Genomic DNA, 23751 nt, shown 5'->3' with positions numbered 1-23751 from the left:
CGTAAATGGGGTGTCATTTTATAATTTACATGTTCAGCCCGCCGATATGAGTTTGAGTTTAAGTCACTGGTGAGCGGGTTGGTGAGGAGGGGACACAGCGCAGATCAGCCAAAACTGGCGTTCTCGTTCATTTCCATTCAGTGCAGCTCACGACTTAGAGGTGATAGCGCGCGGTGATTCGTGTGTTTTTGTTTAGAGTTTGTCGAGATATATCGATTTAAGTAATAATATGTGTATTTTTGACGATATTTATATGTAAAAAATTAAAGTAAACGTGTAAAAAAGTATAAAAATTCAATATGTCAGCCTCAGCCCGCGCAAAAGCCAGCCGGAAAATAAATTACGCATATCGTTGGAAAGAGGAGGCTATGGACCGCGCATAGGTACCTCGATATCCGGTGCCGAGCGAGCGAGACTGTTTCGGGAGCGTCGCAAGGTGGCAGGGCGCCCTCAGTGAACGACGCCGAAGGCGCGAGCACCTCTACCGCTGCTTATGTCTCTTACTTCTCATATCGCAGACCGATGCTGAACAAAATTGTCGTCGAATATTAGTCGAAATAAATATCATGTACCGTTTAGTGTCTTGTTTTTCTTTCAAACCGATACGCTAAAAGTGATTCGCTGACATACAGACCGACCGGTTTTTCTGTAGAGTGCACAAATGAAGGAACTAATATTTTGTTTTGTTCACAAAAAATATGAAGGTAGCTCCTCTCCCATTTAACTCTACAGATAAGTTGGTCAGTCTGTTGCTCGGAGGAATTTCAACCGAGGTCTGCAATGTTTCACGTTAAACCAACACAGCCCCGACACAACCAACCCGATATTTTTCGACCTTAAATTGCGTAACTCAAGAGCGTCCGACTCAACCGATTTTCTTCAAATTTTCACATGCGCATCTTCAAGAACACTATTCTGGCAAATCTAAATTTTGATGAAATTATATAGTACTTTTGGAGATTGTCGAGTAGCAAAATTTTACGTAGAGGTCTATAAATAAATATATAAAGAAACCACGATTTATGCGAGTGATTTTCGTACTCCTCAGACCTCAAAAACGTAAAGAAAATTTCAAGTTAGGGATTTTCATCCCTAACTACCAGCACACGATCGAAAGTAATACCGTAATTTTCTTCAAAAAGTCGTTAAAAATAAATAAAATGCAAACTATGTCGGCAGATATATGATAGTGTACTGTAAATAGTTGTTTGTGTACGGTGTAGAAGAGTATGTAGTGCTATCTATCAATTAGTTTCTGTTTTAAATGAACGTTATGTAGAGTAAGCTGATGTTAACGTAAAATCTTATAGAAAAGAGTTAATATTTTTTATTTTATTTATTAGCAAGCGCCGTATTTAAAAGAAAATAGCGATAATTATAATAAATTGATAACGGATATCTTATGAAAATTTATCGTTACTTAGAATTAATTCCAGTTTTATCCAATTTATTAAACCAGCAAGTCACTCGCTGATGACAGATTCATTGATGCTATTGTCATTGCTTTTGCAGTCGTCGTGAGCAATAGTAAACGTTTCATACGACAGTGTAAAAAGTACGATTCAGCTTTGTATTTTGTTTTAATTCTAAAAGTTTTTTTTTAAATGACTTCAAAATAGAGATAGTGGCAATTTCAAAATATGGAATTTTCAAGTAAGCAAAAATTGATATATAATCGAATTCTAATCAAATTTAATAATACCTTAAATGCATTATAGGAATAATACTAATGAATAATATATACATCGCAGTTCATTTATAAACAAATTCGTACAAAATAGAAATAAACTTAAAAACAATTGTAAAAATAAAAAAATAAACAAACAACAAAGAATTATAATACAATAACATACTTTTTTTTTAAATGTTAAAACAATAGTAACAAAAAAATTAAATTACAACATTCAGTAAGATCAATGACAATCATTCACCTTTTCTTCTTTTCTTTAACACGTAATACAGAAGCACGATTATGATACCAATTGACATCACTATGATGGAGAAAAGTTTTATATCTGTTCTTAATTTAAACAAAGAGTACCATGAAATATTTTCATTTAAAATATTATTCAATATTAAATGATTTATTTTCAAAACATATAAGTATGCTATATGTCGACCATCAAGTTATAATTCTGGATAAAGAAGAAACAAAATTGAAAGCTTTATTTGTACTGTCAAAGATAGTAAAAAAATATAATTTAAATCTCTTCAGATAAATTCAAGGTTTTGACATTTAAGAGGAAACGACCTTTCAGGTTTTGAACAATGTAAACATTGAGCAAGTGAACAATGTTAAAATTTTAAGATGTAGGATACATCTTAATATTTTTTATTTAAAATATTATATAAAACACAAAAAAATCACAAGACATCAGAAATAAATATAGTCCACCACATAGACATGGTGAACATCGTTATACGCAAACCATGATATATATATATAACAGCAAATTCAATTTTAACCCAAACTTCTAGTAAGGTACTGAAAAATATAAAAAGAAATTAAAAAAATTGTTTTTGTTATAACACATTTACTTTTAGTGAGACCTTCTTTGATAAAATGGTAGCTATGTATTATGTCAGCTTTTCATTTTACATTGACTTGTGGGTAGTACTTGAAAATCCTGACAGTATCATACTTAAACTTGTATTTTAATCTACCTCTGAAGTTCTCATAACTTTCTGCAATATTTCCTCATAATGCTTGCAATCTCTTCACTAATGTTTTCTTTAAGGTTGATCAATACATAACAATTTAATGGTGTAGATCCTGTTTTTCAAAATAAGTATAAAAAATAGTTACATATACTTAAATCTGAAAAGGATGCTGGCATGCTGGATTGTCTCAATTTCTTGAGATGAAGTCATTCCCAAACAAATGTTATATCGCAGTAGTACACAAGGAGTGCATACAGTTGCAACGTCTTGTAAGTGAAGGTGATCCACCAGATCATCTTAACTGATCAGTTTAGAAATGTTTCTATCATATTGATATATCAAGCTGTAGTAATAGTTGCTGCACAACTGTTTTCATTTCAAAGAAGTACGTCTAATAATAATAATTTCTAACAAAATAATTCCTGTCTAATAATTTCCTGGGATTGGACAGTAAAAAAACTAACTTTTTTTTCTGTATGATAGGGTCACAAAGCTTCTTTGGATTTTCTAATTCATACTATTTTTCTTAGTAAAAATTTCCTATGTCTGAAATCCACAAATCAGAAAGAAAATTTTGATTTTTTAAATCTATTTAACATTAACTCTTGAAACGTTTATGATTTAAGTTTTTATGCTCTAAATTAAAATTTTTTATGATTTAAGTTCTGAAGCTTCAGTTTTTTAATAAACAGTAATTTATTCAGACGGATGGATATTCAAATCTTTTAACAGTATTCTTTACAAATATGTAAGTAATACATTTAATAATCTTGAATGGCTTTAACCAATTGTATCGTGCAATTCTAATGGTTTAAACATTCCCAGATGTGCAAACTACTTTTGCCTTACCAGTATAGCTTACAGTAGATTTCTTATGTACTGAGAAAGTTTCTTCAAAATACTTAGGCAATACAACTATCCCATCTAATGAAGATTAAGGTATTGGTAAAACTACTATTAACAGCTTGGGCAGTCATAATTTTTTTAATGTGATTTTACAGTGAATCCTCATTGTACATCACAACTACAAGTCAACTAATGGTAGATTATCTTGCTGTCATGATGAAAACAAGGCTGTGTAGTGGTAAATGTACAAACATGCTTACACCAAAGTCTTGTCGACATTACAGTGAAATATATATATATATATATTTTTTTTAAATCTCTAGTTTTTATGTAATATATGTTGAAGAATAAAAAGTAGGCAAAGAGGTTGCATTTTAATTTATTAAAAAGTAGAACTGTGAAAGAGACTAAAAATTTTTAGTAAAAAAATTTGGCTCCAATTTGACCTCCTTGATCATATAACATTTGAACTTTTCTCATTCAGCCATCTTGCTTTAGTGGTTTAAAAACTTTGTTTATTGACGTAAGCTTATTTGTTGATGCGTGTTATTCAGCGGTTAAAAAAACATGTCTAATGAAGTTTACGGAAGGAAGTATTAAGCTTAATTTTCTATGACCATTAAACGTTTTTTAAACCATTAAAAGTTTTTTGAGTAATCTTTGAAGATATTATGTCAAGCAGGTCTGAGGTCGAGCAGGTCTAATCAAAGTGTAGACCAACAAACATACATAGGTACGTATGGAAATTTTTTAAACTTTTTTTTAATGTTTTTTGGGCTGACTCTTGAAATGTTGATATCTGCAAAACCTTGATACCCAAAATTTTGGAAAATCACTATGCCTTTACCTTTACAATTACACAATGCTGAAGCGATAAAACTATTGACAGGAAACTAAAAATTAATCAAAAATAAAGAAATATTTTTCACAAAAAAATTAAATAATGAATGTGTTTCTTATATCTATTTGTAAGCCAAATAAAAGTGAATAAAGCATTTGTAAACAAAGATTTTTAAAAACTGATGAATATTTAAGAATTGTATCTACTTTAAAGGAAAGGTTAGTATATTTTTGCTATAATCTAAACAGATATGTAAATAGATAAGTTCTGTCCCCTTTTTCATAAAAAAAAAACAATAGAAACCACAAAACGGATTTTAAAGTGTATTTATTAACAACATTCCTGGTGTATAGTATTACTGTCTTGTACTTAAACCATAAAGACTGAGAATGCAAAAGTATTAAAGAAATATTTTCAATAAAAATACACCTAGATTTTATATTTTTTAACTGTTTTCAAGAAAAATTAAATGAAACAATTTTGCTTTCTTATTTTACACAAAATCCACATCTGGGTAGAAATTACAATTTTATTGTCATTTTTTTTTGCACATAAAAACTCTGATGGGGGTAAAACATCACTTCCTTGTATGCCTATTAAATTACATTACACATTTTTTAAAATGAAAAGTATGTAAAATATATATATATTTTTTTTATTATTTTATCGTTATTTATTGCAAACATTATTTTACAATCAGAGGTTAATAATTATTAATAAATAAATATATTTAAATTTAAAATAAAAACGAGATGAAGTTTGATTCGAACCGATGTGCCTTCCACTAAGATCCAAATATTTCATTAATTAAAATTTTATTTAACTATAACTCTGGAACCGATGAAAGTAAGAACCACTTATGATATATTGTTAAAAACCACTCAATGAGGGCTTATTACTGCAGTTAAGAAAAAGTAAAAAACCCAGATTTTTTTGATTTTGGGCTTTTTTCTACACCTTTGGTTCAGTTGATTGCAGTCCTAAATCCAAAATTTCAACATCCTATGGTTAATTGTTTATGAGTTATGCGAGATACATACATACATAAATACATAAATGGATGTATGTGCAGTTATGCCAAAATTATTCAAAATCAATTCAGGGATGGTCAAAATGTATATTTTTGTTGAAATCTGGAAACTGAAATTTTTCACGATCACAGTATTTCCTTTACTTCATACAAGGAAGTAAAAGTGAATTACAGATAACAAAATTTAAGTTTTAATCACACACTTTACATATTTAATTGTAATTATTTTGTATTTGTGACTATCTTCATCACATTTTTTTTTCTAATATCAGATTTGGCTTTTTCATTTAGGAAGTATGAGATTAACTGAAAAACTATTTCATGCTTTCATCGTAATTACAGGTAAAAAAACAACAAAATAGTTATATATATATATAAAACAATAACAAAAATAAAATAAGATATATAAAATAAAAGTTTAATTATTTTTTAAAACTTAAAAAATAATTAAACTTATTTTTTCAAAGTTTAATTTACTATATAAAAAAAAATATATTTAATATTTCCAGCAGTGAATTGAAAAAAAATAAACAAGGTGTTTTTTATTTTTTATAAATTTCCACCTAAAAATAAAATAAATATGAATCAAACATAATTTCTTATTTCTTGCATTATTACATGTTAAACATAAGAGATCATTACAGTCGAAGGACTTTTTATTTAAGATATCTGTGGTAAATTATTTATGAAAAAACAAAAGGAGCCAAAGACCAATTTTTTCAACATTTTTTTCTTCAAATAAAAATCTTATTCTACAGATACGTAATATAATTTATATTATATAAATTACATGAAGAACGACTTCATTGCCATTCAAATTGACCGAACAGGTTGACCAGAGAATCATCAATAAATTTTGTCAGAAACTTGATACGTGCAAGTAGAGACAATAAAGAAGATTCAAACAGCTTTTAAGGATCAAGCTGTGGATGTTATACAAATTAAAGTGGTATCACCATTTCTAAGATAACTCAATGTGTGTTGAACGTTATCAATGCTTTGCAGATTATACGTCAGAAAAAACCTTTCAAATAACAAACTAATATGAACGTCATGAATATGCTCCTCAAGGACAAGCTGTCAAGAAGAAATACTATACAACTGTTCTTCATCGACTAAGAGGTACCGTTTGATGCAGGCTTTGGGAAAATAGCGATTACAAAATTCATGCGTAGGATCAAATCAACTTCAGCATGATTCTTAATCACCAGACTTGGCTCCCAGTGATTTTTAAGCTCAGAAAGAGCTAAAAATCAACCACTTAAAGGAAGATTTGAAGACACAGAAGAGATCAAAAGAAATAGGACAAGAGGAATTACGGTGTTTAATAAAGATGACTCTTAATAAAAATTGCTAGGATTGAGAAGTGCTTCTAACAATGAAAATATCACTGGATTAAGTTAGTTACATCAGAAGGAACCTACTTTGATGGGGAGAAGTCAGTGAAATAAATACGTTAAGTGGTTTTGCTTTAATGAACCGAGGTGGGATTCTCTTTTACGATATCTCGTGTGCACTGAAAGAAGAAAAACATATCACTGATTTTAAACTCGTAAAGTTCTGGGTTTGAATCCTGGTCAGGCTAGTAATTTTTTCATACGGTATAAAAGTCATCTCTCACATGTACTTATATCTGAACAGATTATAAAATCGTTTAACATTATAGAACTAAGTAAAATTTAATTGATTTAATTTCATCTAAAAAAAAAAAAATCAAAGCGCTTTCTGCAGTTGAATCTACAACGATACTGGTGTATGATAATACACGCTTAATTTGTTACTATCTCCAGAAACCAACTAACTTGATATAGAAGGGATCTGCTGTTGCAATAGGACAGTCTTCCTTGGCAGAGCTTCTCTGTCTTTCATCATTAGTTATGGGTTTGAGTACTGGCTAAGGCACTGCATTAATCACATATTATAAAACTTATTATCATCCACTCAGTAACAGTTATCGGGTGCCAGAATTTTGTAGCTGTATGAATAAATTAACAGTAGACATCAGTCTACATCATGACTTTGATTTTATGTTGTATTTTTACTATTTTTAATTGGAAAACACGCCGATTATTATTACAAAATGATTTACAAAGGGCACGGGTATAGCAGTGCAGTTCTTTAGTAAGATGCAATGAAGGTCAGTCCAACTTAAAATAATGTACAGAAAAGAAGCCTGTAAATGAAAAATAGCTGCATTCATATCAACAACTACTTTATTATGATGATAACTAATACCACACAATATCATCGGAATGATTTATAATTTTATTATCATTATTCAGTAAGTTTACAAATATTAATTGTTATAAATATTATTTATTTATTCCATTTTAGAAACAACTAACTGTCGAATTACAGCAGTTAATGAGATATGAACTTTTGCAGTGTGTAAAAATGACAAGCCTGAATGGGATTTTGAACACAGGATTTTCCAGATGAAAGGAAGAGATTCTATCATTCTGCTGTGGAGGTGTCGGTATTTGGTATTTCTTAATTTTTTTTTCATTTTCATATACAACCCGTGTGAAATTCTTAAAACTTTTTGCGTGGATGGTAACATTCAATGAAACATAGGTAATAGATCGGCTGGAAAATCAAAATATAGAACTTTTTGAGGAGCAGTTGTTACAAGAAAATATAAAAATTAAGCCGGTCGATAAGGGTTAAAATGTCATCATTTTAGAGGAATTAGAAAAAACAGAATATTTAAGCAGCATATTTAAAAAAAGACTAGATCGGTGGCCTATATGATAAGGATACAGAGTTACAGAATTTTGTTCTAAAATTAGATTTAAAAATCCCTTAATTTTCTGCATCCTGTTCAACGTCTAGATAAATAGGTTCTCGAATAATTTTCATTAAAACTTTTTAACCGTGAATGATTGTTTGTATTTATTATCTTCATCTTTACGTGTTTATATTTTAAGTAATTAATGCGGTCTTAAATAGCATCTAATTTTTATCTTTTAGTTAATTTTACATTATGTGAGGATGCTCTGATCAAACTTCAATCGTAAGTTAAATTTTTGATAGATCTCTAAAAAATGTTTCCCGTATGAAAAAAAATCGTCAGCAAAGAATCATTTTGCATCTTTTTGCATTCAGTTAGAAGCTTTCCTGAATAAAGCTCTAGAGAAGCTCCACCATCGGGCTGAGGGGAACGAGATGTGTGTCGATGCCTCAAAAACCGAATTTCAACACTTCTCACATCAACCAAGGAACATCATATAACTCTGACCTACGCTCAAGACAAACTAAAACGAACAAATTCAGCGATGTAACTTGGGGTTGTCCTAAACAACAGATCGAGTCGGGCAAAGCATCAGACCATCCGGTAGAAAAAGTTGAGAAGCGTCTCAGCCTGGTTAAGAGAATCACTGGTACGAAGCGGGGAGCAAACCAAGACGTATTGTCTACGCTCTAGGGCGTATAAGTGTTATGCGAGACCCACCGGGTTGGTCTAGTGGTTAATGCGTCTTCCCAAATCAGCTGATTTGGAAGTCGAGAGTTACAGCGTTCAAGTCCTAGTAAAGCCGGTTATTTTTACACGGATTTGAATACTAGATCGTGGATACCGGTGTTCTTTGGCGGTTGGGTTTCAATTAACCACACATCTCAGGAACGGTCGAAATGAGAATGTAGAAGACTACACTTCATTTACACTCATACATAACATCCTCCTTCATCCTCTGAAGAATTATCTAAACGGTAGTTACCGGAGGCTAAACAGGAAAAAGAAAAAGAAAAAAGTGTTATGCGAGACCCGTTTTCGAGTACGGAAACGAGCACTCATTACAGCACCAGAGTCCATTTTTCAAAAAAATTGATAAAGTACATAATAAGGCTCTCAAAGTTATTACAGGAGCCCCAAAATCAACTCTAATTACGGTTATGCAGTTGCAAACAAGTATAAAACCCGTCAAAATAAGAAACGAGATTGCAGCGCTTACAACAAAACTGCAGGGTTTGGTTATGGGTTACTGGAAGAACTGTAAACCTGCTGCCACAGACTTAAAACCCGGGTCACATTCACGAATAAAATAGACTCGATTAGAGAAGATAAAGGATTTGCCATTGGTACTGGAGAAAATATCGTTATGATCCCACCAAGGGTCTCTACAAAATCAGCAGAATCCAACTTACAACTCCTGCAGCCGATAAACAGACAGAACTGCCAAAGACAGAGCTAAAGAATTTTGCGCTCGAAACTGACGGTTCTGGAAATAGCGCAAGAAAGGATGGAGGGGCTAGAGTTTATGCAGAATCTTTCCGGTTATCAGAGGCTGTAGGAAAGCTAGCCGGTAACTTTGATGGGGAGATCAGAGTAATTTTTCTCGTCTTGGAATCCATAAAAAAAGATCAAACCTCAGAAAGTAGTTATTCTAATTGATTCGCAAGCCGCCATAATTGCCGTTTCTGATGCTTGTTACTCTTCCAAAAATCACGTTAATATGTGCCAGGAATCGATCGAGGAGTTGATTTTAGAAGGCATACAAGTCATTTTTTAGTGGATATCGGCACACTATTTGTTATCGAGCGATGAAAAAGCCGATCGATTAGCTAAAGAAGGACTAGAAAGGAGCAGCCCGATAAGTTGATACCTTCTGTGACGGCAAAAAATTAATCAAATCATTAACGATGGGAGAGTTGGGGCAGAACCGGCGGCTAGAGTTAAAGGAGAAGCAACGGGCATCATTACTTGAAGAAAACGGACGAGTGTCAGTAGATCTTCCAAGCGGTGAGGCCGTTGCACCGTTTTGAATGAAGACGGGACACGACTATCTCCCGAGCCACCTCCATCGCACTGGACTCGTCGAATCGGTAACATGCCCACCGCGTCGAGAAGGGTCTATGACAGCCCTGCATATATCGACGTGTCCTGAATTACGGGACGTTAGAACCACAGCAAAGAGTGAGAGTGAAGCGTAGCGGGCTGCTGGACATCGCATGGCCGAAATGGCCTCACACAAGCAAGGTATAGGATTAAAAAAAAATCATCTTGCAACTTGAAAAAATGAATGCGCTTTTATTTAATATGTATTATTTTATAGATATATTCTAATTAATTTTCCTGAAAATTTTCCATAAAACCGATAACGAAATCAAATCACATTCTATCAGGTGCACGCTATCTTATACTCGAACATAAGCGCTATTACGTTACAGTAATAAAATACTAAGTAACGGTAATAAATATTCAAACTGTATACGTTGATAAAATATTTTTAATTTAAAATTCTTTAAGTTTAATAGCGAGAGAAATTTATAACGGCACCGCCTAAGCGAATTTCTCTAATAAATATTTTATTCTGATCGGTAGATATTAATACTATATAAATTAGGTCAGGGACGGAACTACCCCTTTCTCAACGTTTGCCCGGTTAGGTTAACGGAAACCACGGTAAACAAATCTTAATCGGTGTAGTATCGCAAAATATATAATCGATTATACAATAGAAAAGATTAAAGGCGTATAAACTATTAAAAATATAAATATAATAAATAATATTAATTTAAAAGTCAATAAATATAAAAAAGATAAATAATTCAGAAGCCGTAAATTAAAATTGAGTACATATTTGTAAGCTGAAGAAGATTTTTAAAACTAGGGTTTCTAAAAAAAATTTCATTTAGTATAGCTTAAAAATTCATCGAAAGGTATATAAACGATTAACTTTATCGGTAGTAATTATTAATTTTAAAAAACCTTCGAAATCAGTCGGATCGGTGAAGAGTACAGTATGAACTCAGATGTAAAATGCATGTATATAAAGTCACAGGTCGTCATTGTAACGTAGATCATTCATAATCAACGTTAATTAAGATAAATTAAATTAAATTAACATAATTAAGATAAATTGAAGAAAATTTGTGTGCACGTTTGGGAACTAAGAAAGATTTTTTTGAAATTCCGATTTTAGTACGTTAAAATGGATTAACGATGAAATTTACTATTTTTTAAATTTCTCCGTAAAAAATTAAATTTTGGTGCGTGTAATCTTCTCGTGAATATCTAAAAACCAGTTTCTAGATTTTTCAAATTTGACAAAAATGCGCTTAAGCTGTTTTCATACCGCCTTCTTGTGTAATATCTTTTAGATAATAATTACGAAGTTTAATAGATTGTTTATTTCATAATTAATTTTTTATTTTGTGATGCCGCATCGATTAAGATTTAACTGTGGTTTCCGTCGATCCATCCGTATAAGTCCAGTGACAATTCCTTTTTTTATTCTTGCAATAGTGTAGCTATCTATTCCTATTGTGATCTAGGTAGTTTATTATTATGTACGGACCAAAATGAACGATTTATTTATTAATCGGAAACCGATTACGAAATTAGTTTATTAGAAATGAGAATTTTGAAAAGCGTCTGTAAGAAGCAAGAATTAGATACCCTGGAGACTTAGTCGTGTTTTACGATAACGAAGAAAAACTTCATCGTTAAACGGTAGGGGACCGATATCTAATAGACTTTTAGAATTTTAATTTTATTAAAAAGCTTTTTGTGAAAGTTTTCTACCGCAAGAACATTAACCCGTTCAGTAAATGGTTCTCTTACGTGCTCTTTATTGGCGGGAGAACATATGGGTCGTTCGTATCCAAAACGACTTTTATCCAAAAATTTTTAAAATTAAGTCATCGGTTGTACGATATTTCTCATATCTTTCTGATGCACTCTCCTTTCGTTTCAAAATATGCTGTATACCGTTACAAAGCAGTGTTCACGTGTGAGTATCGATTCAAAAATTTCTCTTATCCACAAAAGATGGCAGGCAGCACAAATGACAGAAATTTAAAATCAAACTGTTCTCTAATCCAGTGTGAAATTTTAAATGAGCAACCATTTTTTTTTTTCATAAACGTCTGTTATCCATAATGTAGATACAGAAAATAAAACAGTAAAATAATATTTTAAAACTATTATTCTTGGTCACAATCAGAAATGTGTTTTGGCGTCGCTGCAGAACAACCGACGTAAAACTCAGTTTTGTCTCTATGTAAAGAAGAAGTTAGTGGAACCTGCGCTCTATTGAATATCTTTTGTCGATTCAGGGCATTTTGTTTGTAAAGTACATTACAAAAGCTTACCGCTTTACTGCATTATTTACACTTTTTTACTTACATTTGATTTATTTAATTAACCGGTTTTTAATGTCTAGGCCTATTACTCTTGAAGTGAAATTTGTGCTGAAAGCTGTGGTGCATTGTGAGCCTATCATAAAAGGAATTCAACCTCGGTCCCAGGAAGGGAAACGGCTAATGCAAGGTATGAAAGTTACTCCTTGTCCTAAAATAAGGTCATAAAACATCCGAGAGATGTTAAAAAGTGGAAAAAAGACTGCAAAAAAGGTCTCTTTTTCAAAACCTTTACCTAAACTTCCAGTCGCAGGCGTGTCAACAGTGTTATTAAATGCAGTATTTTATCTGTGCAAGACATTCGTAAATTCCGTGCGAGTTTCTATTTCGCAAAAGATAAAACGGTTCAGGACAGTTATGTGCTGAAATATAAAGCGAGCAAGTCTCCTGTAATGAAATGGAATAAAGCAGAACGGAAACGATCCGCTGAAAACTAGAATCGCTACTTCGTTTCAAACGAACAGTTTTGAAAGACGTCATCGGTTCAAGTTTGCAAAAAGAGAAAAGAGCACGACGAATTTCTAAACGGCATTTTGAATCGTATAAATTGCTACAGAGAATATGAGATCACAGGTCGCACTTGTTTACTTGTTTGAAAGTAAAAGGTCTGCTGTGAAGTCATTCATCAAGCGCCTTTGTCCTTTAGAAAAACACTACTGCAGTTCAGCACATATTACGAGGCAGTATTTTCCGAGTTGCCTCTCGACAGCTAAGTTTCATGAAACGTACGATAGTACTGTAAAAGAAAAATCTCAAGTGTACTTCTCGAGTGTAATTTTTCGACATCTGAAAAAGATTATAATCTCGGCTTTGGTTCACCGGCTGTGGACAAACGCACCGATTTTAACTAAAATTAGAAACAGGTGAAGATTCATTTCATACCAAATTTCTACATCATAAGAAAAGAGCAGATACGTTTATTCTTTATTACAACAAGAAGAAAAAGGTCAAATCGTACTGTCTTTCCGCCGCCAGAAGAACCAAGTTCTACCAAAAATACTAGATCAAGCCTGATACTACAGCAGACAGTTTTACCTAAATAATTTTGCTGTTTGTCAAGGAACTTTAAAAGACGACAACTGAATAATCAGGTATTCATATACGCTTGGAACGAAGCAGAATTTAAGAAAGTCCCGAATGAAATTACCTCAGCCGTTTTCCACCGTTTGAAAAAACTAATTTTGAAGATATTTCTACAGTAAAGCTTTTTGTGACGTTTGTGGGGAACAAAACCGTAATAGTGCCGTGATTTTCACGTTGCATTACGGGTTGGTAACTGAAACTCCATCCGAAATAAAGACAATTATTTTGACATTTCCAGCATGCGACCATTCATTCTGCCACCTGACGTGTTTTCGGCAGAATCGAGAAGCAAATTTCAAAGATGGATAATAATCTACCTTGATCACCGCTTTGGAATTTTTTCCAACCGCGGAACTGCGGTCAAGATGTCCGAAGTTTATAATGTCTTCTAAAGTGGTTTCTCATAATTATATGAAAAAAAATTCAAGCTTTCCACCGCGAATAGATTCATTATAAGTCGTAGTACAGTTTCAGAAAGTCAAACGTTTGTAAAATGTGCCCTGGTGTCGGGAGAACAAGACAGTCGTGAAAACGGTGTCAAATTTGAAACATTTGAATTTCCATTGTCGCATCGTGGTATTCTACTGAAAACTACAAAAGTAAATGATGTGAAAAAGCTCCTCTTTCTACATTTTGGAGATCGGTGGGAGAATGATCCTAAACTCATATTTTACCATAATTTTATTTTTTGGCCATGGATGACCGATGCTGATGATGAGATTGAGGATGGGCAAATGGAAGATATCGACTGTGTTTACAGCCGATTTAATATTTAAAATTTGATATTTTTCTAAAAATAGTCTAGCAAAATAATGTAGCCTTCCGACGTGAGCGATAGCGTTAATGAATCTATTCTCGTAGAAAGTACAATATTTTTTTTTTTTACGCTAGTTTTATTTCATCGGTATTTGATTTATTTTTAAAACGATTTTACTTTTTTTCTGTCTGAAAACAAAACACATTTTGTTTTCTCAGGTGAAAATGTGAAGCCGGTAACCTTGGACCAAGCTTCAAGGTGAGATATAGTATTCTGTAGTAGTTTGTCTGCTGTGGCTGTTGAACGGGACGCAATGTACATAGTAAAATCATCAACAAATAAAGAACGTGAGACAGGTGTCTGGAAGCATTTAGTAATACTGTTCACGGCTATAGAAAATAAGGAGGCACTTCTTCCTTGAGGTACTCCATTCTTCAAGATGACGTTACCCGAGAGAGAATCTCCAACACGAACACAGAAAGTTCGGTGGGTAAGAAATCCCTAATAAAAGCAAGAATATTCCCCATAACTGCCCGTTCTTTGAGAGCGTCTAGAATACCACGCCGCCAGGCAGTGTCGAACGCCTTATTGATGTCAAAGAAGACAGCGACGAGGCGCTGGTGTAGTAGGAAAACGTTCTGAATAGCTGTTTCTAAAGACACTAAATGGTTGATGGGGGATCGTCCTCCATTTTTTTTAATATTCAATTATGTTCTCCCGCACTTGAAATTTTGAACACTTAACATTTTTAGCAGACTACTTTAATCGGAATATAATTTTTGGAATTTCCTTCAGAATAAAAATTTAATTTGTTAATATTAACGCTAGACTACATTATTTTTAATCAAAAGCGTCCCGTATCCTGTATTTTTATTTCGTTAATTATTAAATATCGGTTAAATTTCTGGAGAAGTCTTTTAGTCTGAATACTCTTAATTCTCCTGGGAATCATTAGGGGTGAAAATTTTGTGAGTAAACTAAATTTTAAAGCCTTTATATGTTTTTTGTCGATTGCCAACAATCTTGTCATCTGGATAAGATACATTTTGGAAACGAGCGACTAACGTAATATTTGTGTAAGATTCACGATACAGATACACTTTATTTCAATACTAAGTATGAGTTTTTTTGTTTTAGCGGTTTAGTTTTAAGATGACTTTACACTTTAAATAGGGATCGCCTAAACAAAAATTGTTTTTTTTTTATTCTTTACTTTTGTTTCATAAGCCCTCTTAGAAGTACGTTGTTTTGTTAGTATTGTTTACCTATTAATTAATATTTATTGTGGTATCTTTTATTACTTTTTCATATACGTATTATTTCCTTAGTATCTACCAAACATGATCGTTGAACGATCGAGATGATCATCTGCTATGCTATTTATTATTCATCGTTCGTTGAAGCGCAGTGTTTATTGCAAAAATGTTAATTTTTTTTAATTCGTACAGAAAAAACAAACTACGAACTCGATAACGTCATTTGTTTAAATATTGCAACAAGAAAATCTTATTCTCTTTTAATATAACAACCCTAAAAAATGCTTGCTTATGTTTGTAACGATACCCTTACCGAGAATCGAATCAAGTCGAATCGATGTAGAAATTAGTACATCAACCCCGCTGCTCGACCGCATGATATGGAATTTTACATATACAGTGTTAATAAAAAATGAAACCTTAAACTCCTCAACGGTTTACTCCTCTTCCCGATTAAAATTGTTGAGTTTTCTTCCACTACAGGTGCTTCAAATATAGGGGTCTCGTAAAGAAAAAAATATCTTTTCGAAGCAGCTGAGTTTACAAATCTTATTTTTCTAAATTACCCCAGTAATTTAAGGTTTCCGTACCTAAAGTTAATGTAATTAAAAAGTACATTCAATAGCGTACATTTAACGCAATATTTTTCAATATAATAATATTTGACGATGAAAATCTAATCTTTGGAAAATCACGCCTTATAAACAAAACCAGAAGGAAAACAATAATTTTATGCCGTATTAAACTTTTCTCTTATCTTAATTAATATTTTTTAATATTTTCCATTAATAAAAGGAAAAATAAATCGGGAGTCACGGAAGATTGCGCATTTAGAACCCGTTTTCTGCCCCTTTTTGCGGTAATGTAATTTCAACATCCCAAATATCTGTTTACAGGTTATATATATTTTTTAAATTGTCTTTATACGTGTTTAACAAATAAATTTCACCAATCGTTAAAGATTTTTTCACGTACGGAACACGATCGCTCTTGGTAAATATAAATTTTATTCTTTGTATTCAAATTCGTGTATTTATCGCTGATTTTTAATAATCATATCGACATGATTTTTAATAATTACAAACGATTGTGTGAAAGAAACAATTTTAACGCGTAAGAATTATTGTCATACTGTTTTCTACTGCGAAACGGCTGTTCAAACAAGTTAACGCCGATGTGTGTCGACTCTTAAATGGAATAAATGAGCTTGTAACGATCAAAACACATTTCAATAGAAGAAATAATTCTTAATTCTTTCATAATCTTTTCGTTCTGTCGAAAACTGAAATCGTGTCCGTAAAGTAATACGATCGATAAAAAATGTCTTTACCGTGAGATGAAGTAACCGTTTCTTTAAATTGGCTATTGAAATTTATGAAAAATTCTTAAGCGGCAAACAAAACTCAATTTTTACAGTCACTATATACAGTAAAAAAATACGTTTGTTTAATGTTTGATCGTTCTTGAAACAGTGTTGTTATAGTTTCTGTTTGTCATTCTCGTTTAACTTTAAATAACAAAAAACTATAAGCTATTTCATTATTAACACTCATAACTACAGACTTGTATCCGATTACAAATCAACGACTGAGAGATGTGAAGAATTTTGTAAAAAATGCAAAAATACCAAAGCCTGACCGGTTCAAACTCACAATCTTCTGGATGATAAACAGAGGTGTTATCGATATGCCGCATTTAAATATAATAAATAGAATTTTAATCGTGCCGTCATTTTATGAAAAATAAATTCATTCTTAGTAATCTAAAAAAGTTTCAATTTTAGAAATTAATATTAATAATTTGAAATTGTTCGTACTTCAAAATACACACATCTATACTATTATATAAAGAGGAAGGGAGTTTTTGTTTCTTCGTGATAAACAAAAAAGACTAACTGATGAATTGCAACCAAATTTTTGGCGTAACTGAGAAGGTTTTTAGATATATTTCATCACGAAAAAATGTATATATATATATATATATATATATATATATATATATATATATATATATATAAATTCGTGTATTGCAACGTGTACAACCGCAACTGTACACAGTCCGGATGTACAACTGTCCTCTGTACTGTTTTCTGACGGGCCCCCGTTTGTGAAAGCTAAAGTCAACAAAATTTACTACTAATTAGTGGAAAGTTGCCGGTTGAAACACAAACTTTAAACTTTAATGAATATATTTAACAAATTGTAAACTGTAGGTTTATCACTGTGTTTGCTGGGTTTGAACTAACTGATCACGTACATCTAAAAACGATTTTTTGAAATTCCGCGTTTCAAGTGTTAAAATGGATTTTGATTTTTTTTTTAAACCCTATTTTTTTCAATTGCTCGGTAATAAATAAAGAAAAACTAATTTTTGCTGAGTGTCGATAAATCGATTTCTAGAGCTTTTAAATTTCTGGAAGGCAAACAAATTTTGAACGACGATTGTAAATTTTCCCGATCCCGCGATTGTAGTAAACGAGATAGCGAGTAAATCTGGGCTAGCAAATACTCTTCAGATAAATTAAAAAAATTTTTGGGTTTTAAAATTTTTTTTTAAGGGGTGCGAAGGTTTTTTTAAGGCGCTGTGGCTCACCTACACAGCTACTGCTACTGTTACTGTACGTGTGACTGGCTGACCCTACCTCCGGTTACTTGACTAAAAACCGTAATATAAAAAATTTACCGCTACGGGAAACGCAAGTAACAATATAGAGCGGGCGAAGCTGCGACGGGAAGCTAGTAATAAATATGACAGATGGTCATATTTATAAGTTTAAATTTTAATTATTCAAAATTTACATTTAAATATATATAGATATATCTTTTGCTAGAGGAGGAGAAATCTTTTATAGGCACCGTGTGGTCTCGTACCCCGTAGCAGAGGGTAACATTCCCTTGCGGCCTGACCCGCTAATACACCTCCACCACTATAAAATGGATGCCGAGCACATCTTCCGGTATTATCTCAGCGTTTCGTGTCTTGCCTCCATCCGCAACTGTACACAGTCCGGATGTACAACTGTCCTCTGTACTGGTTTCTGACGGGCCCCCGTTTGTGAAAGCTAAATTCAACAGACAAAATCTTCACTACCGGTCACAGAAAAACCCTTATCGGTTTGACATCTGGAACGAATGTATCATTGGACCCTACTTTTATAAGATACATGAATGTATTTTTTCCTGCAAGCGCTCAGAGACCGGCTGATAGTGTCATCGTCCATATAAGATGGAACCCTACCGCACTACAATACTGGCCGGATGAAATCTTTCCTGAACACGATCGGTCGCAGAGGACTTTTTGAATGGGCTCCGCGGTCGCCAGATTAGAATCCAGTGGACTTTCATTTAGGGGTTATTTGAAGCCGCAGGTGTACAGAATGAATATTCACGATGCGGTTCATCTGTGCACCGGAACTTATTATGCTGCCATAGACGTGCATTGTTAAATCACTTGAAATTCCACCTATAAACCTGTCTGGAATTCGATGGAGGGAATATTGAACAAATACTGTGATTTCACCCATGGTGCGCAACGTTTTAGGCGCATTATATTATATTCACGTACCTTAATATTTAATTCCTTAATATCATTTGGTATATCGTGCTTCATTACTGTTTTTTTTTCTCATTTATTTTCATCATTTTTTTTTTTTTAAATGAATCCTTATTCATCCGTTTCTTCTTGGAGAATTACTCCGCTCAAGTTTTTCTTTCGATTGCTTATCTATGAACAAATTAAAAAGCAATCGGACATTCTTATTCCACTCCTTTCTAACCAGACTTTTTTTTCACTTTATAATAAAATAAAATAATATTTTATTATAACATAATAAAATATAATTTTAAAAACTACAATTTTTATAATATAATAAAATTATTTGAGAACATATGTATGTATATGCGCACTAAATTGAGATACAAAAATATTTATCGACAGATTAATATTGTTTCTGCAGAAAAAAATCATCTAGTTTTATTTTAAACAGATCAGAGATTTATTAAAAATGGAAAAGAAATCGATATTATTTTTTTCAATTATAAGTACCTATTGATTTTAGCAGACGTGCTTTAGAAAAGTAGATTGGAGATAATCCATTAATTATTCCTATTTTCAATTAATTATCCTATGTTATCGTAGTTTGAGATAAATTTAATGTAATTTTTAAAATTCCAAAAACAAACTTATCACAATAATGAATAAATTTGGAATAAAAGAGCTACGTCAACTTATTTAAAAAATAAATAAATACTTTTTCGTTGTCTAAAAATATTTTTTTCCACCGGTTATTTCTACCGCATAATAATACTTAATCGATCTTGAAGTACATCGATGAGAACCGGTTCTTACACTTTCCTGAGACTAAAAGAAGAGCTGAAGTTCAACTTCGTCGCGGGTCACTCTGTGTAAAATCATTTGGATAGCCATTCAAAACCCGATCGACTGGGATTTTCATGAAATATAGTATGAATTAACTATTGATAGCGTTATAAAAAAATATTAATTTCAGACCTATATCGTAAACCGTTTTGTTTTTAGAGCCCTTCAAATTTGCTGGAAAATGGCAAATTTTGACTTGCGGCAGTAGTGTTAGGTCAACGTAACTTTGTTACTTATTAAGGTAGAATGATAAACTTGGTCTCATTTTAAAGCTTATTTGATGCTCTTTAACATGATATAAAATAAGCCTATGTTTACATAAATTTTGATTTCAAGGTCACCAGTTTTGTCATTGTATTATAAATAAAATAGCTGTGAAAATTTGAAACCGGGGCTGCATTGGAATCGGGAGACAAAAATAAAATGCGTATCAATGTTTTAACAAAAACATTTTTTTGGGGGTTTTGAGATAGTAAATACTTCAATTTTCATCGGCTGAACTTGCAAAATCAAATAAAATGTCTTGCAAAAAGAAGCTAAAGGTAATGAGGTAATATATTGCTCATTTGTTTTGTCTAGTAATAAGAAATAGCATATCTCAACTCGATCAAATGATCAATGATGATTTAATGTAATGACACGGTGCAATTAATAAAAATTGAAAGAAAATGTATTGAAGCTTACAATAGTCTGTGCCCATTGTTTTAGCGTAAACAATATTAAATATGGCCTAAAATATTTGATTTATTTAAATTATTTATTTGTGGAATAATATAATGTAAGAAAGCATGAGCACTGAAGTCAAGATATTTGGTGTTCGTGTATATATTGCTAAGTGTTTGTGCAGTTACAGTTTTTTTTAAAGTTAGGTATTTTTTGAAATACGGCAACGTTTTACAATAATAATGTTGTAATCCATTTCAAGAACTAGGTTATAATAATGTTACAAAGAATTAAAAAAAAGTGTTCCCATGGATAACAAAAAAAATCCAAGTTTAGAGAGTGATTGGAAGATTTGTGATAAGCGTCCGAAAAACTTGCCTCAATTAGTAATAAACCTTCAGAAGAAGAAGCAGATGATGCTGAAGAAACCTTTTATGATGAAACGAATTATTTATTAGATAGTCTCCATGAGAGTCTAGAGAGTATCAGGGGAATCACCTCTAAAATCTAAAAGATTGCAGCAAAACAAATCCTGCCAAAAATATTGCAAAAATTGCGTCATCAATGAGGGAAAAATATTCAGTATAGCTAGTAAAAAGTCTGAGACTTCATCTCAAGTTGAACCTGATAGTGAAATCTTGGTAAAATCGAAAGAAAAATACCATTGTATGGTACAAATTATTTGTAATCTTGGTGAGAAATTTGTTATCTTTATGAGTGTAAAAATTGTCCAGATTCTGACAATTTTACTTGGATTCAATATTTGTTGAAAATAACTTTGGACAAAACTAAAATAACTCAATGGATCATTAAAATTTAAAAACAGTAAAGAAGAACAAAGAAGATTTTATAGAGACGTTTATTGAAAAATGATCACTTCTCGTTCCTTCTCGTACTTTCATTATCTCATCCCCTATTCAGGTGGCAGAGATATTCAATAATTTCTTTTCGATAACAATACTGATATAGTTTAAACAAAATCGTTCACCTTAAATAGTTTTGTTGATGAATCCGTATTTTTATTTTCCGTTGATACCAAGGAAGTTAAAACTTGAATTTAAAATCTTAAAGAGTAAATATTCCCGATATATTGATAATATTCCTGCTAGCGCCTTAAAAAAGGACAAAAGATGACATAACTCTTTAATGACTTTAAAAAAAAGACATTTATTGCAGAATTAATAAACAAATCTTTCTTTCAGGAACCGAGTAGTATTTTCTAATTGACATTAGATTACATGGTAATTGTCCTCCTTATGAAAGGTTCTACATTTAATTTATAAAACTATTGACAGATTTCGTTATTGTCCGTATTTCTAGATAATTTGAAAAAAAAATGAAAAATCTACTTTTAACTTTTCTTGTAACGCAAAATACAACAATAAACTTTCAGCACGGCTTTAGGAAAAAATTGTTTACTGCATTAATCGGTTAGCTTGGCATTCCTCCCGCCTAAAGCATAAGACCGAATGTCCGAGCCACAAACGGCTACTGAGCCACGAAACAGTTTAGCGACCAGTCTCCTAACTAGCTCCTAGAGCTAACCTAAAAGCGTGGTACCATACACTACTCGCTTGCGTGTCCCGCCGCCCGCTTGTCATATATCACTAAAATGGGTGGGCGCCCCCCGTCAACTACTAAAAGATATATGATTATCGGTAATTAAATTTATTTCGTCAAAGACAGTAATTTGCTGCCACGCCTAGGCCGCTGAATGACAGCAAGTACCTGTCCACCGTTAAAGCGCTTGGAGCCTTAATCTGGCAGCCAGCCATATCTCTCGGTTAACTTCCTACAGCAGCGAGGTAGGAGTATTTTTCCTTGGGTAAACTACTGATGTCGGTTGAACAAAGCAATCGCATCGAGGAACTTCCACACGGTCCAACAACGCGGCTCTCCCTACATTGCCGCTTGTGGTGTTCCGCCCCCGGTTCATTCCCCGCCACTTGCATGCTCCGTGGGATGATCTCCAGCCAAAATCGTGGTGTCGATATTAGATATCATTTTAGTTACGCTAGTAAAAATTGTTAATCTAATTTGTAAACAAAAATCAACTGCTAAAATGTAACACCGAAGTAAATGTTTTTATAAACCAAATTAAATCCCAGTGACTTCTAAAACGCGTTTAGAATACCAAACGATATTACACAACAACAAAAGTAACGAAATAATCGGAAAATAACAGAAAAACTCGGTTCGAAAGATAAAATTAATTAATTAAAAAGACAAAACAGTAAAATAACAACACAAACAATTAACATCGACAAAACAAAGGGAAACAACACACGAAACATAATAATTCAACGACACAATAACAAACCTACGACTGCACTTGAAGCCATACTTTTGCCACTCTATGGAAGAAAAGTTACTTTATACGTACTCTACATATTAGTTTCCTCGCATCATACATAGAGGTATCCTGCAAGAATAAAAGTGTATAATCAGTAAAATGAGATACGGGTGTTTTAGCATTTCTTGTACTTTCATGACCCGGGATCCCAAAAAACAAAAAAAGCGGGGGTAATATAGGTACGTATGTATATACGTGTATTGCCGTATATGAAGCTTAATAACTTTTGACTCGGGGCAATTTTTCGGTAAAGTTTTGGGGTGAGTTTTCAAAAACATTTGCAAACAACGCGACTTTATATTAACTTCGGTACATGCGCGTTTTATTTACCTTAATTTAAAAAAAATTTATCCCCGAAAATAACCCTTCTCCAAAAATCGAAAAAAGCTATCTTTTTATTTATTTCATATTTAAAACAAATTTTTTTTGTGGGGTTCTAGATATAGTTGTAGTGCAAGCGACAAGGGCAATTTTAGGAGTGGATAGCCGGGATAGCCGTTAGGTTAAAAATATCGATGTTTTGAATTTTTTTTAACTTTTTTTTGTTTATTTAACTTTTACTAAAATCCCATAATAATTCACACTCACCTTTCATAAATAAGAAATATTACATAACTTTTTATCGGCTGTACATTATTTTCAGTAAAAATTTATTTTGTTTCATCCGTTTAACATTAAAAACGTAGAAAGATTTAAAAAAGTATTGGAAGGTGGTTTTAGATGCGGGGAAAAGAAAAAAATACA

At 32.3% G+C, this 23751-nt stretch overlaps 1 long non-coding RNA gene across 1 annotated transcript in view; it reads left to right on the top strand.

Moving 5' to 3' along the window:
- The first annotated feature begins 1485 nt into the window (after nucleotides 1-1485).
- Nucleotides 1486-23751, top strand: part of LOC142334144 (uncharacterized) — a 77128-nt gene continuing 54862 nt past the window's right edge. The window contains exons 1-2 of the long non-coding RNA XR_012758783.1: nucleotides 1486-1653; nucleotides 4190-4240. This is a non-coding gene — a long non-coding RNA (uncharacterized LOC142334144). The remainder of the gene's footprint in view (nucleotides 1654-4189; nucleotides 4241-23751) is intronic.

This window comes from Lycorma delicatula, chromosome 13 (genome assembly GCF_047948215.1).
Source record: "Lycorma delicatula isolate Av1 chromosome 13, ASM4794821v1, whole genome shotgun sequence".
Classification (NCBI taxonomy): Eukaryota; Metazoa; Arthropoda; class Insecta; order Hemiptera; family Fulgoridae; genus Lycorma; species Lycorma delicatula.
This window is presented reverse-complemented; position numbering and strand designations above follow the sequence as displayed.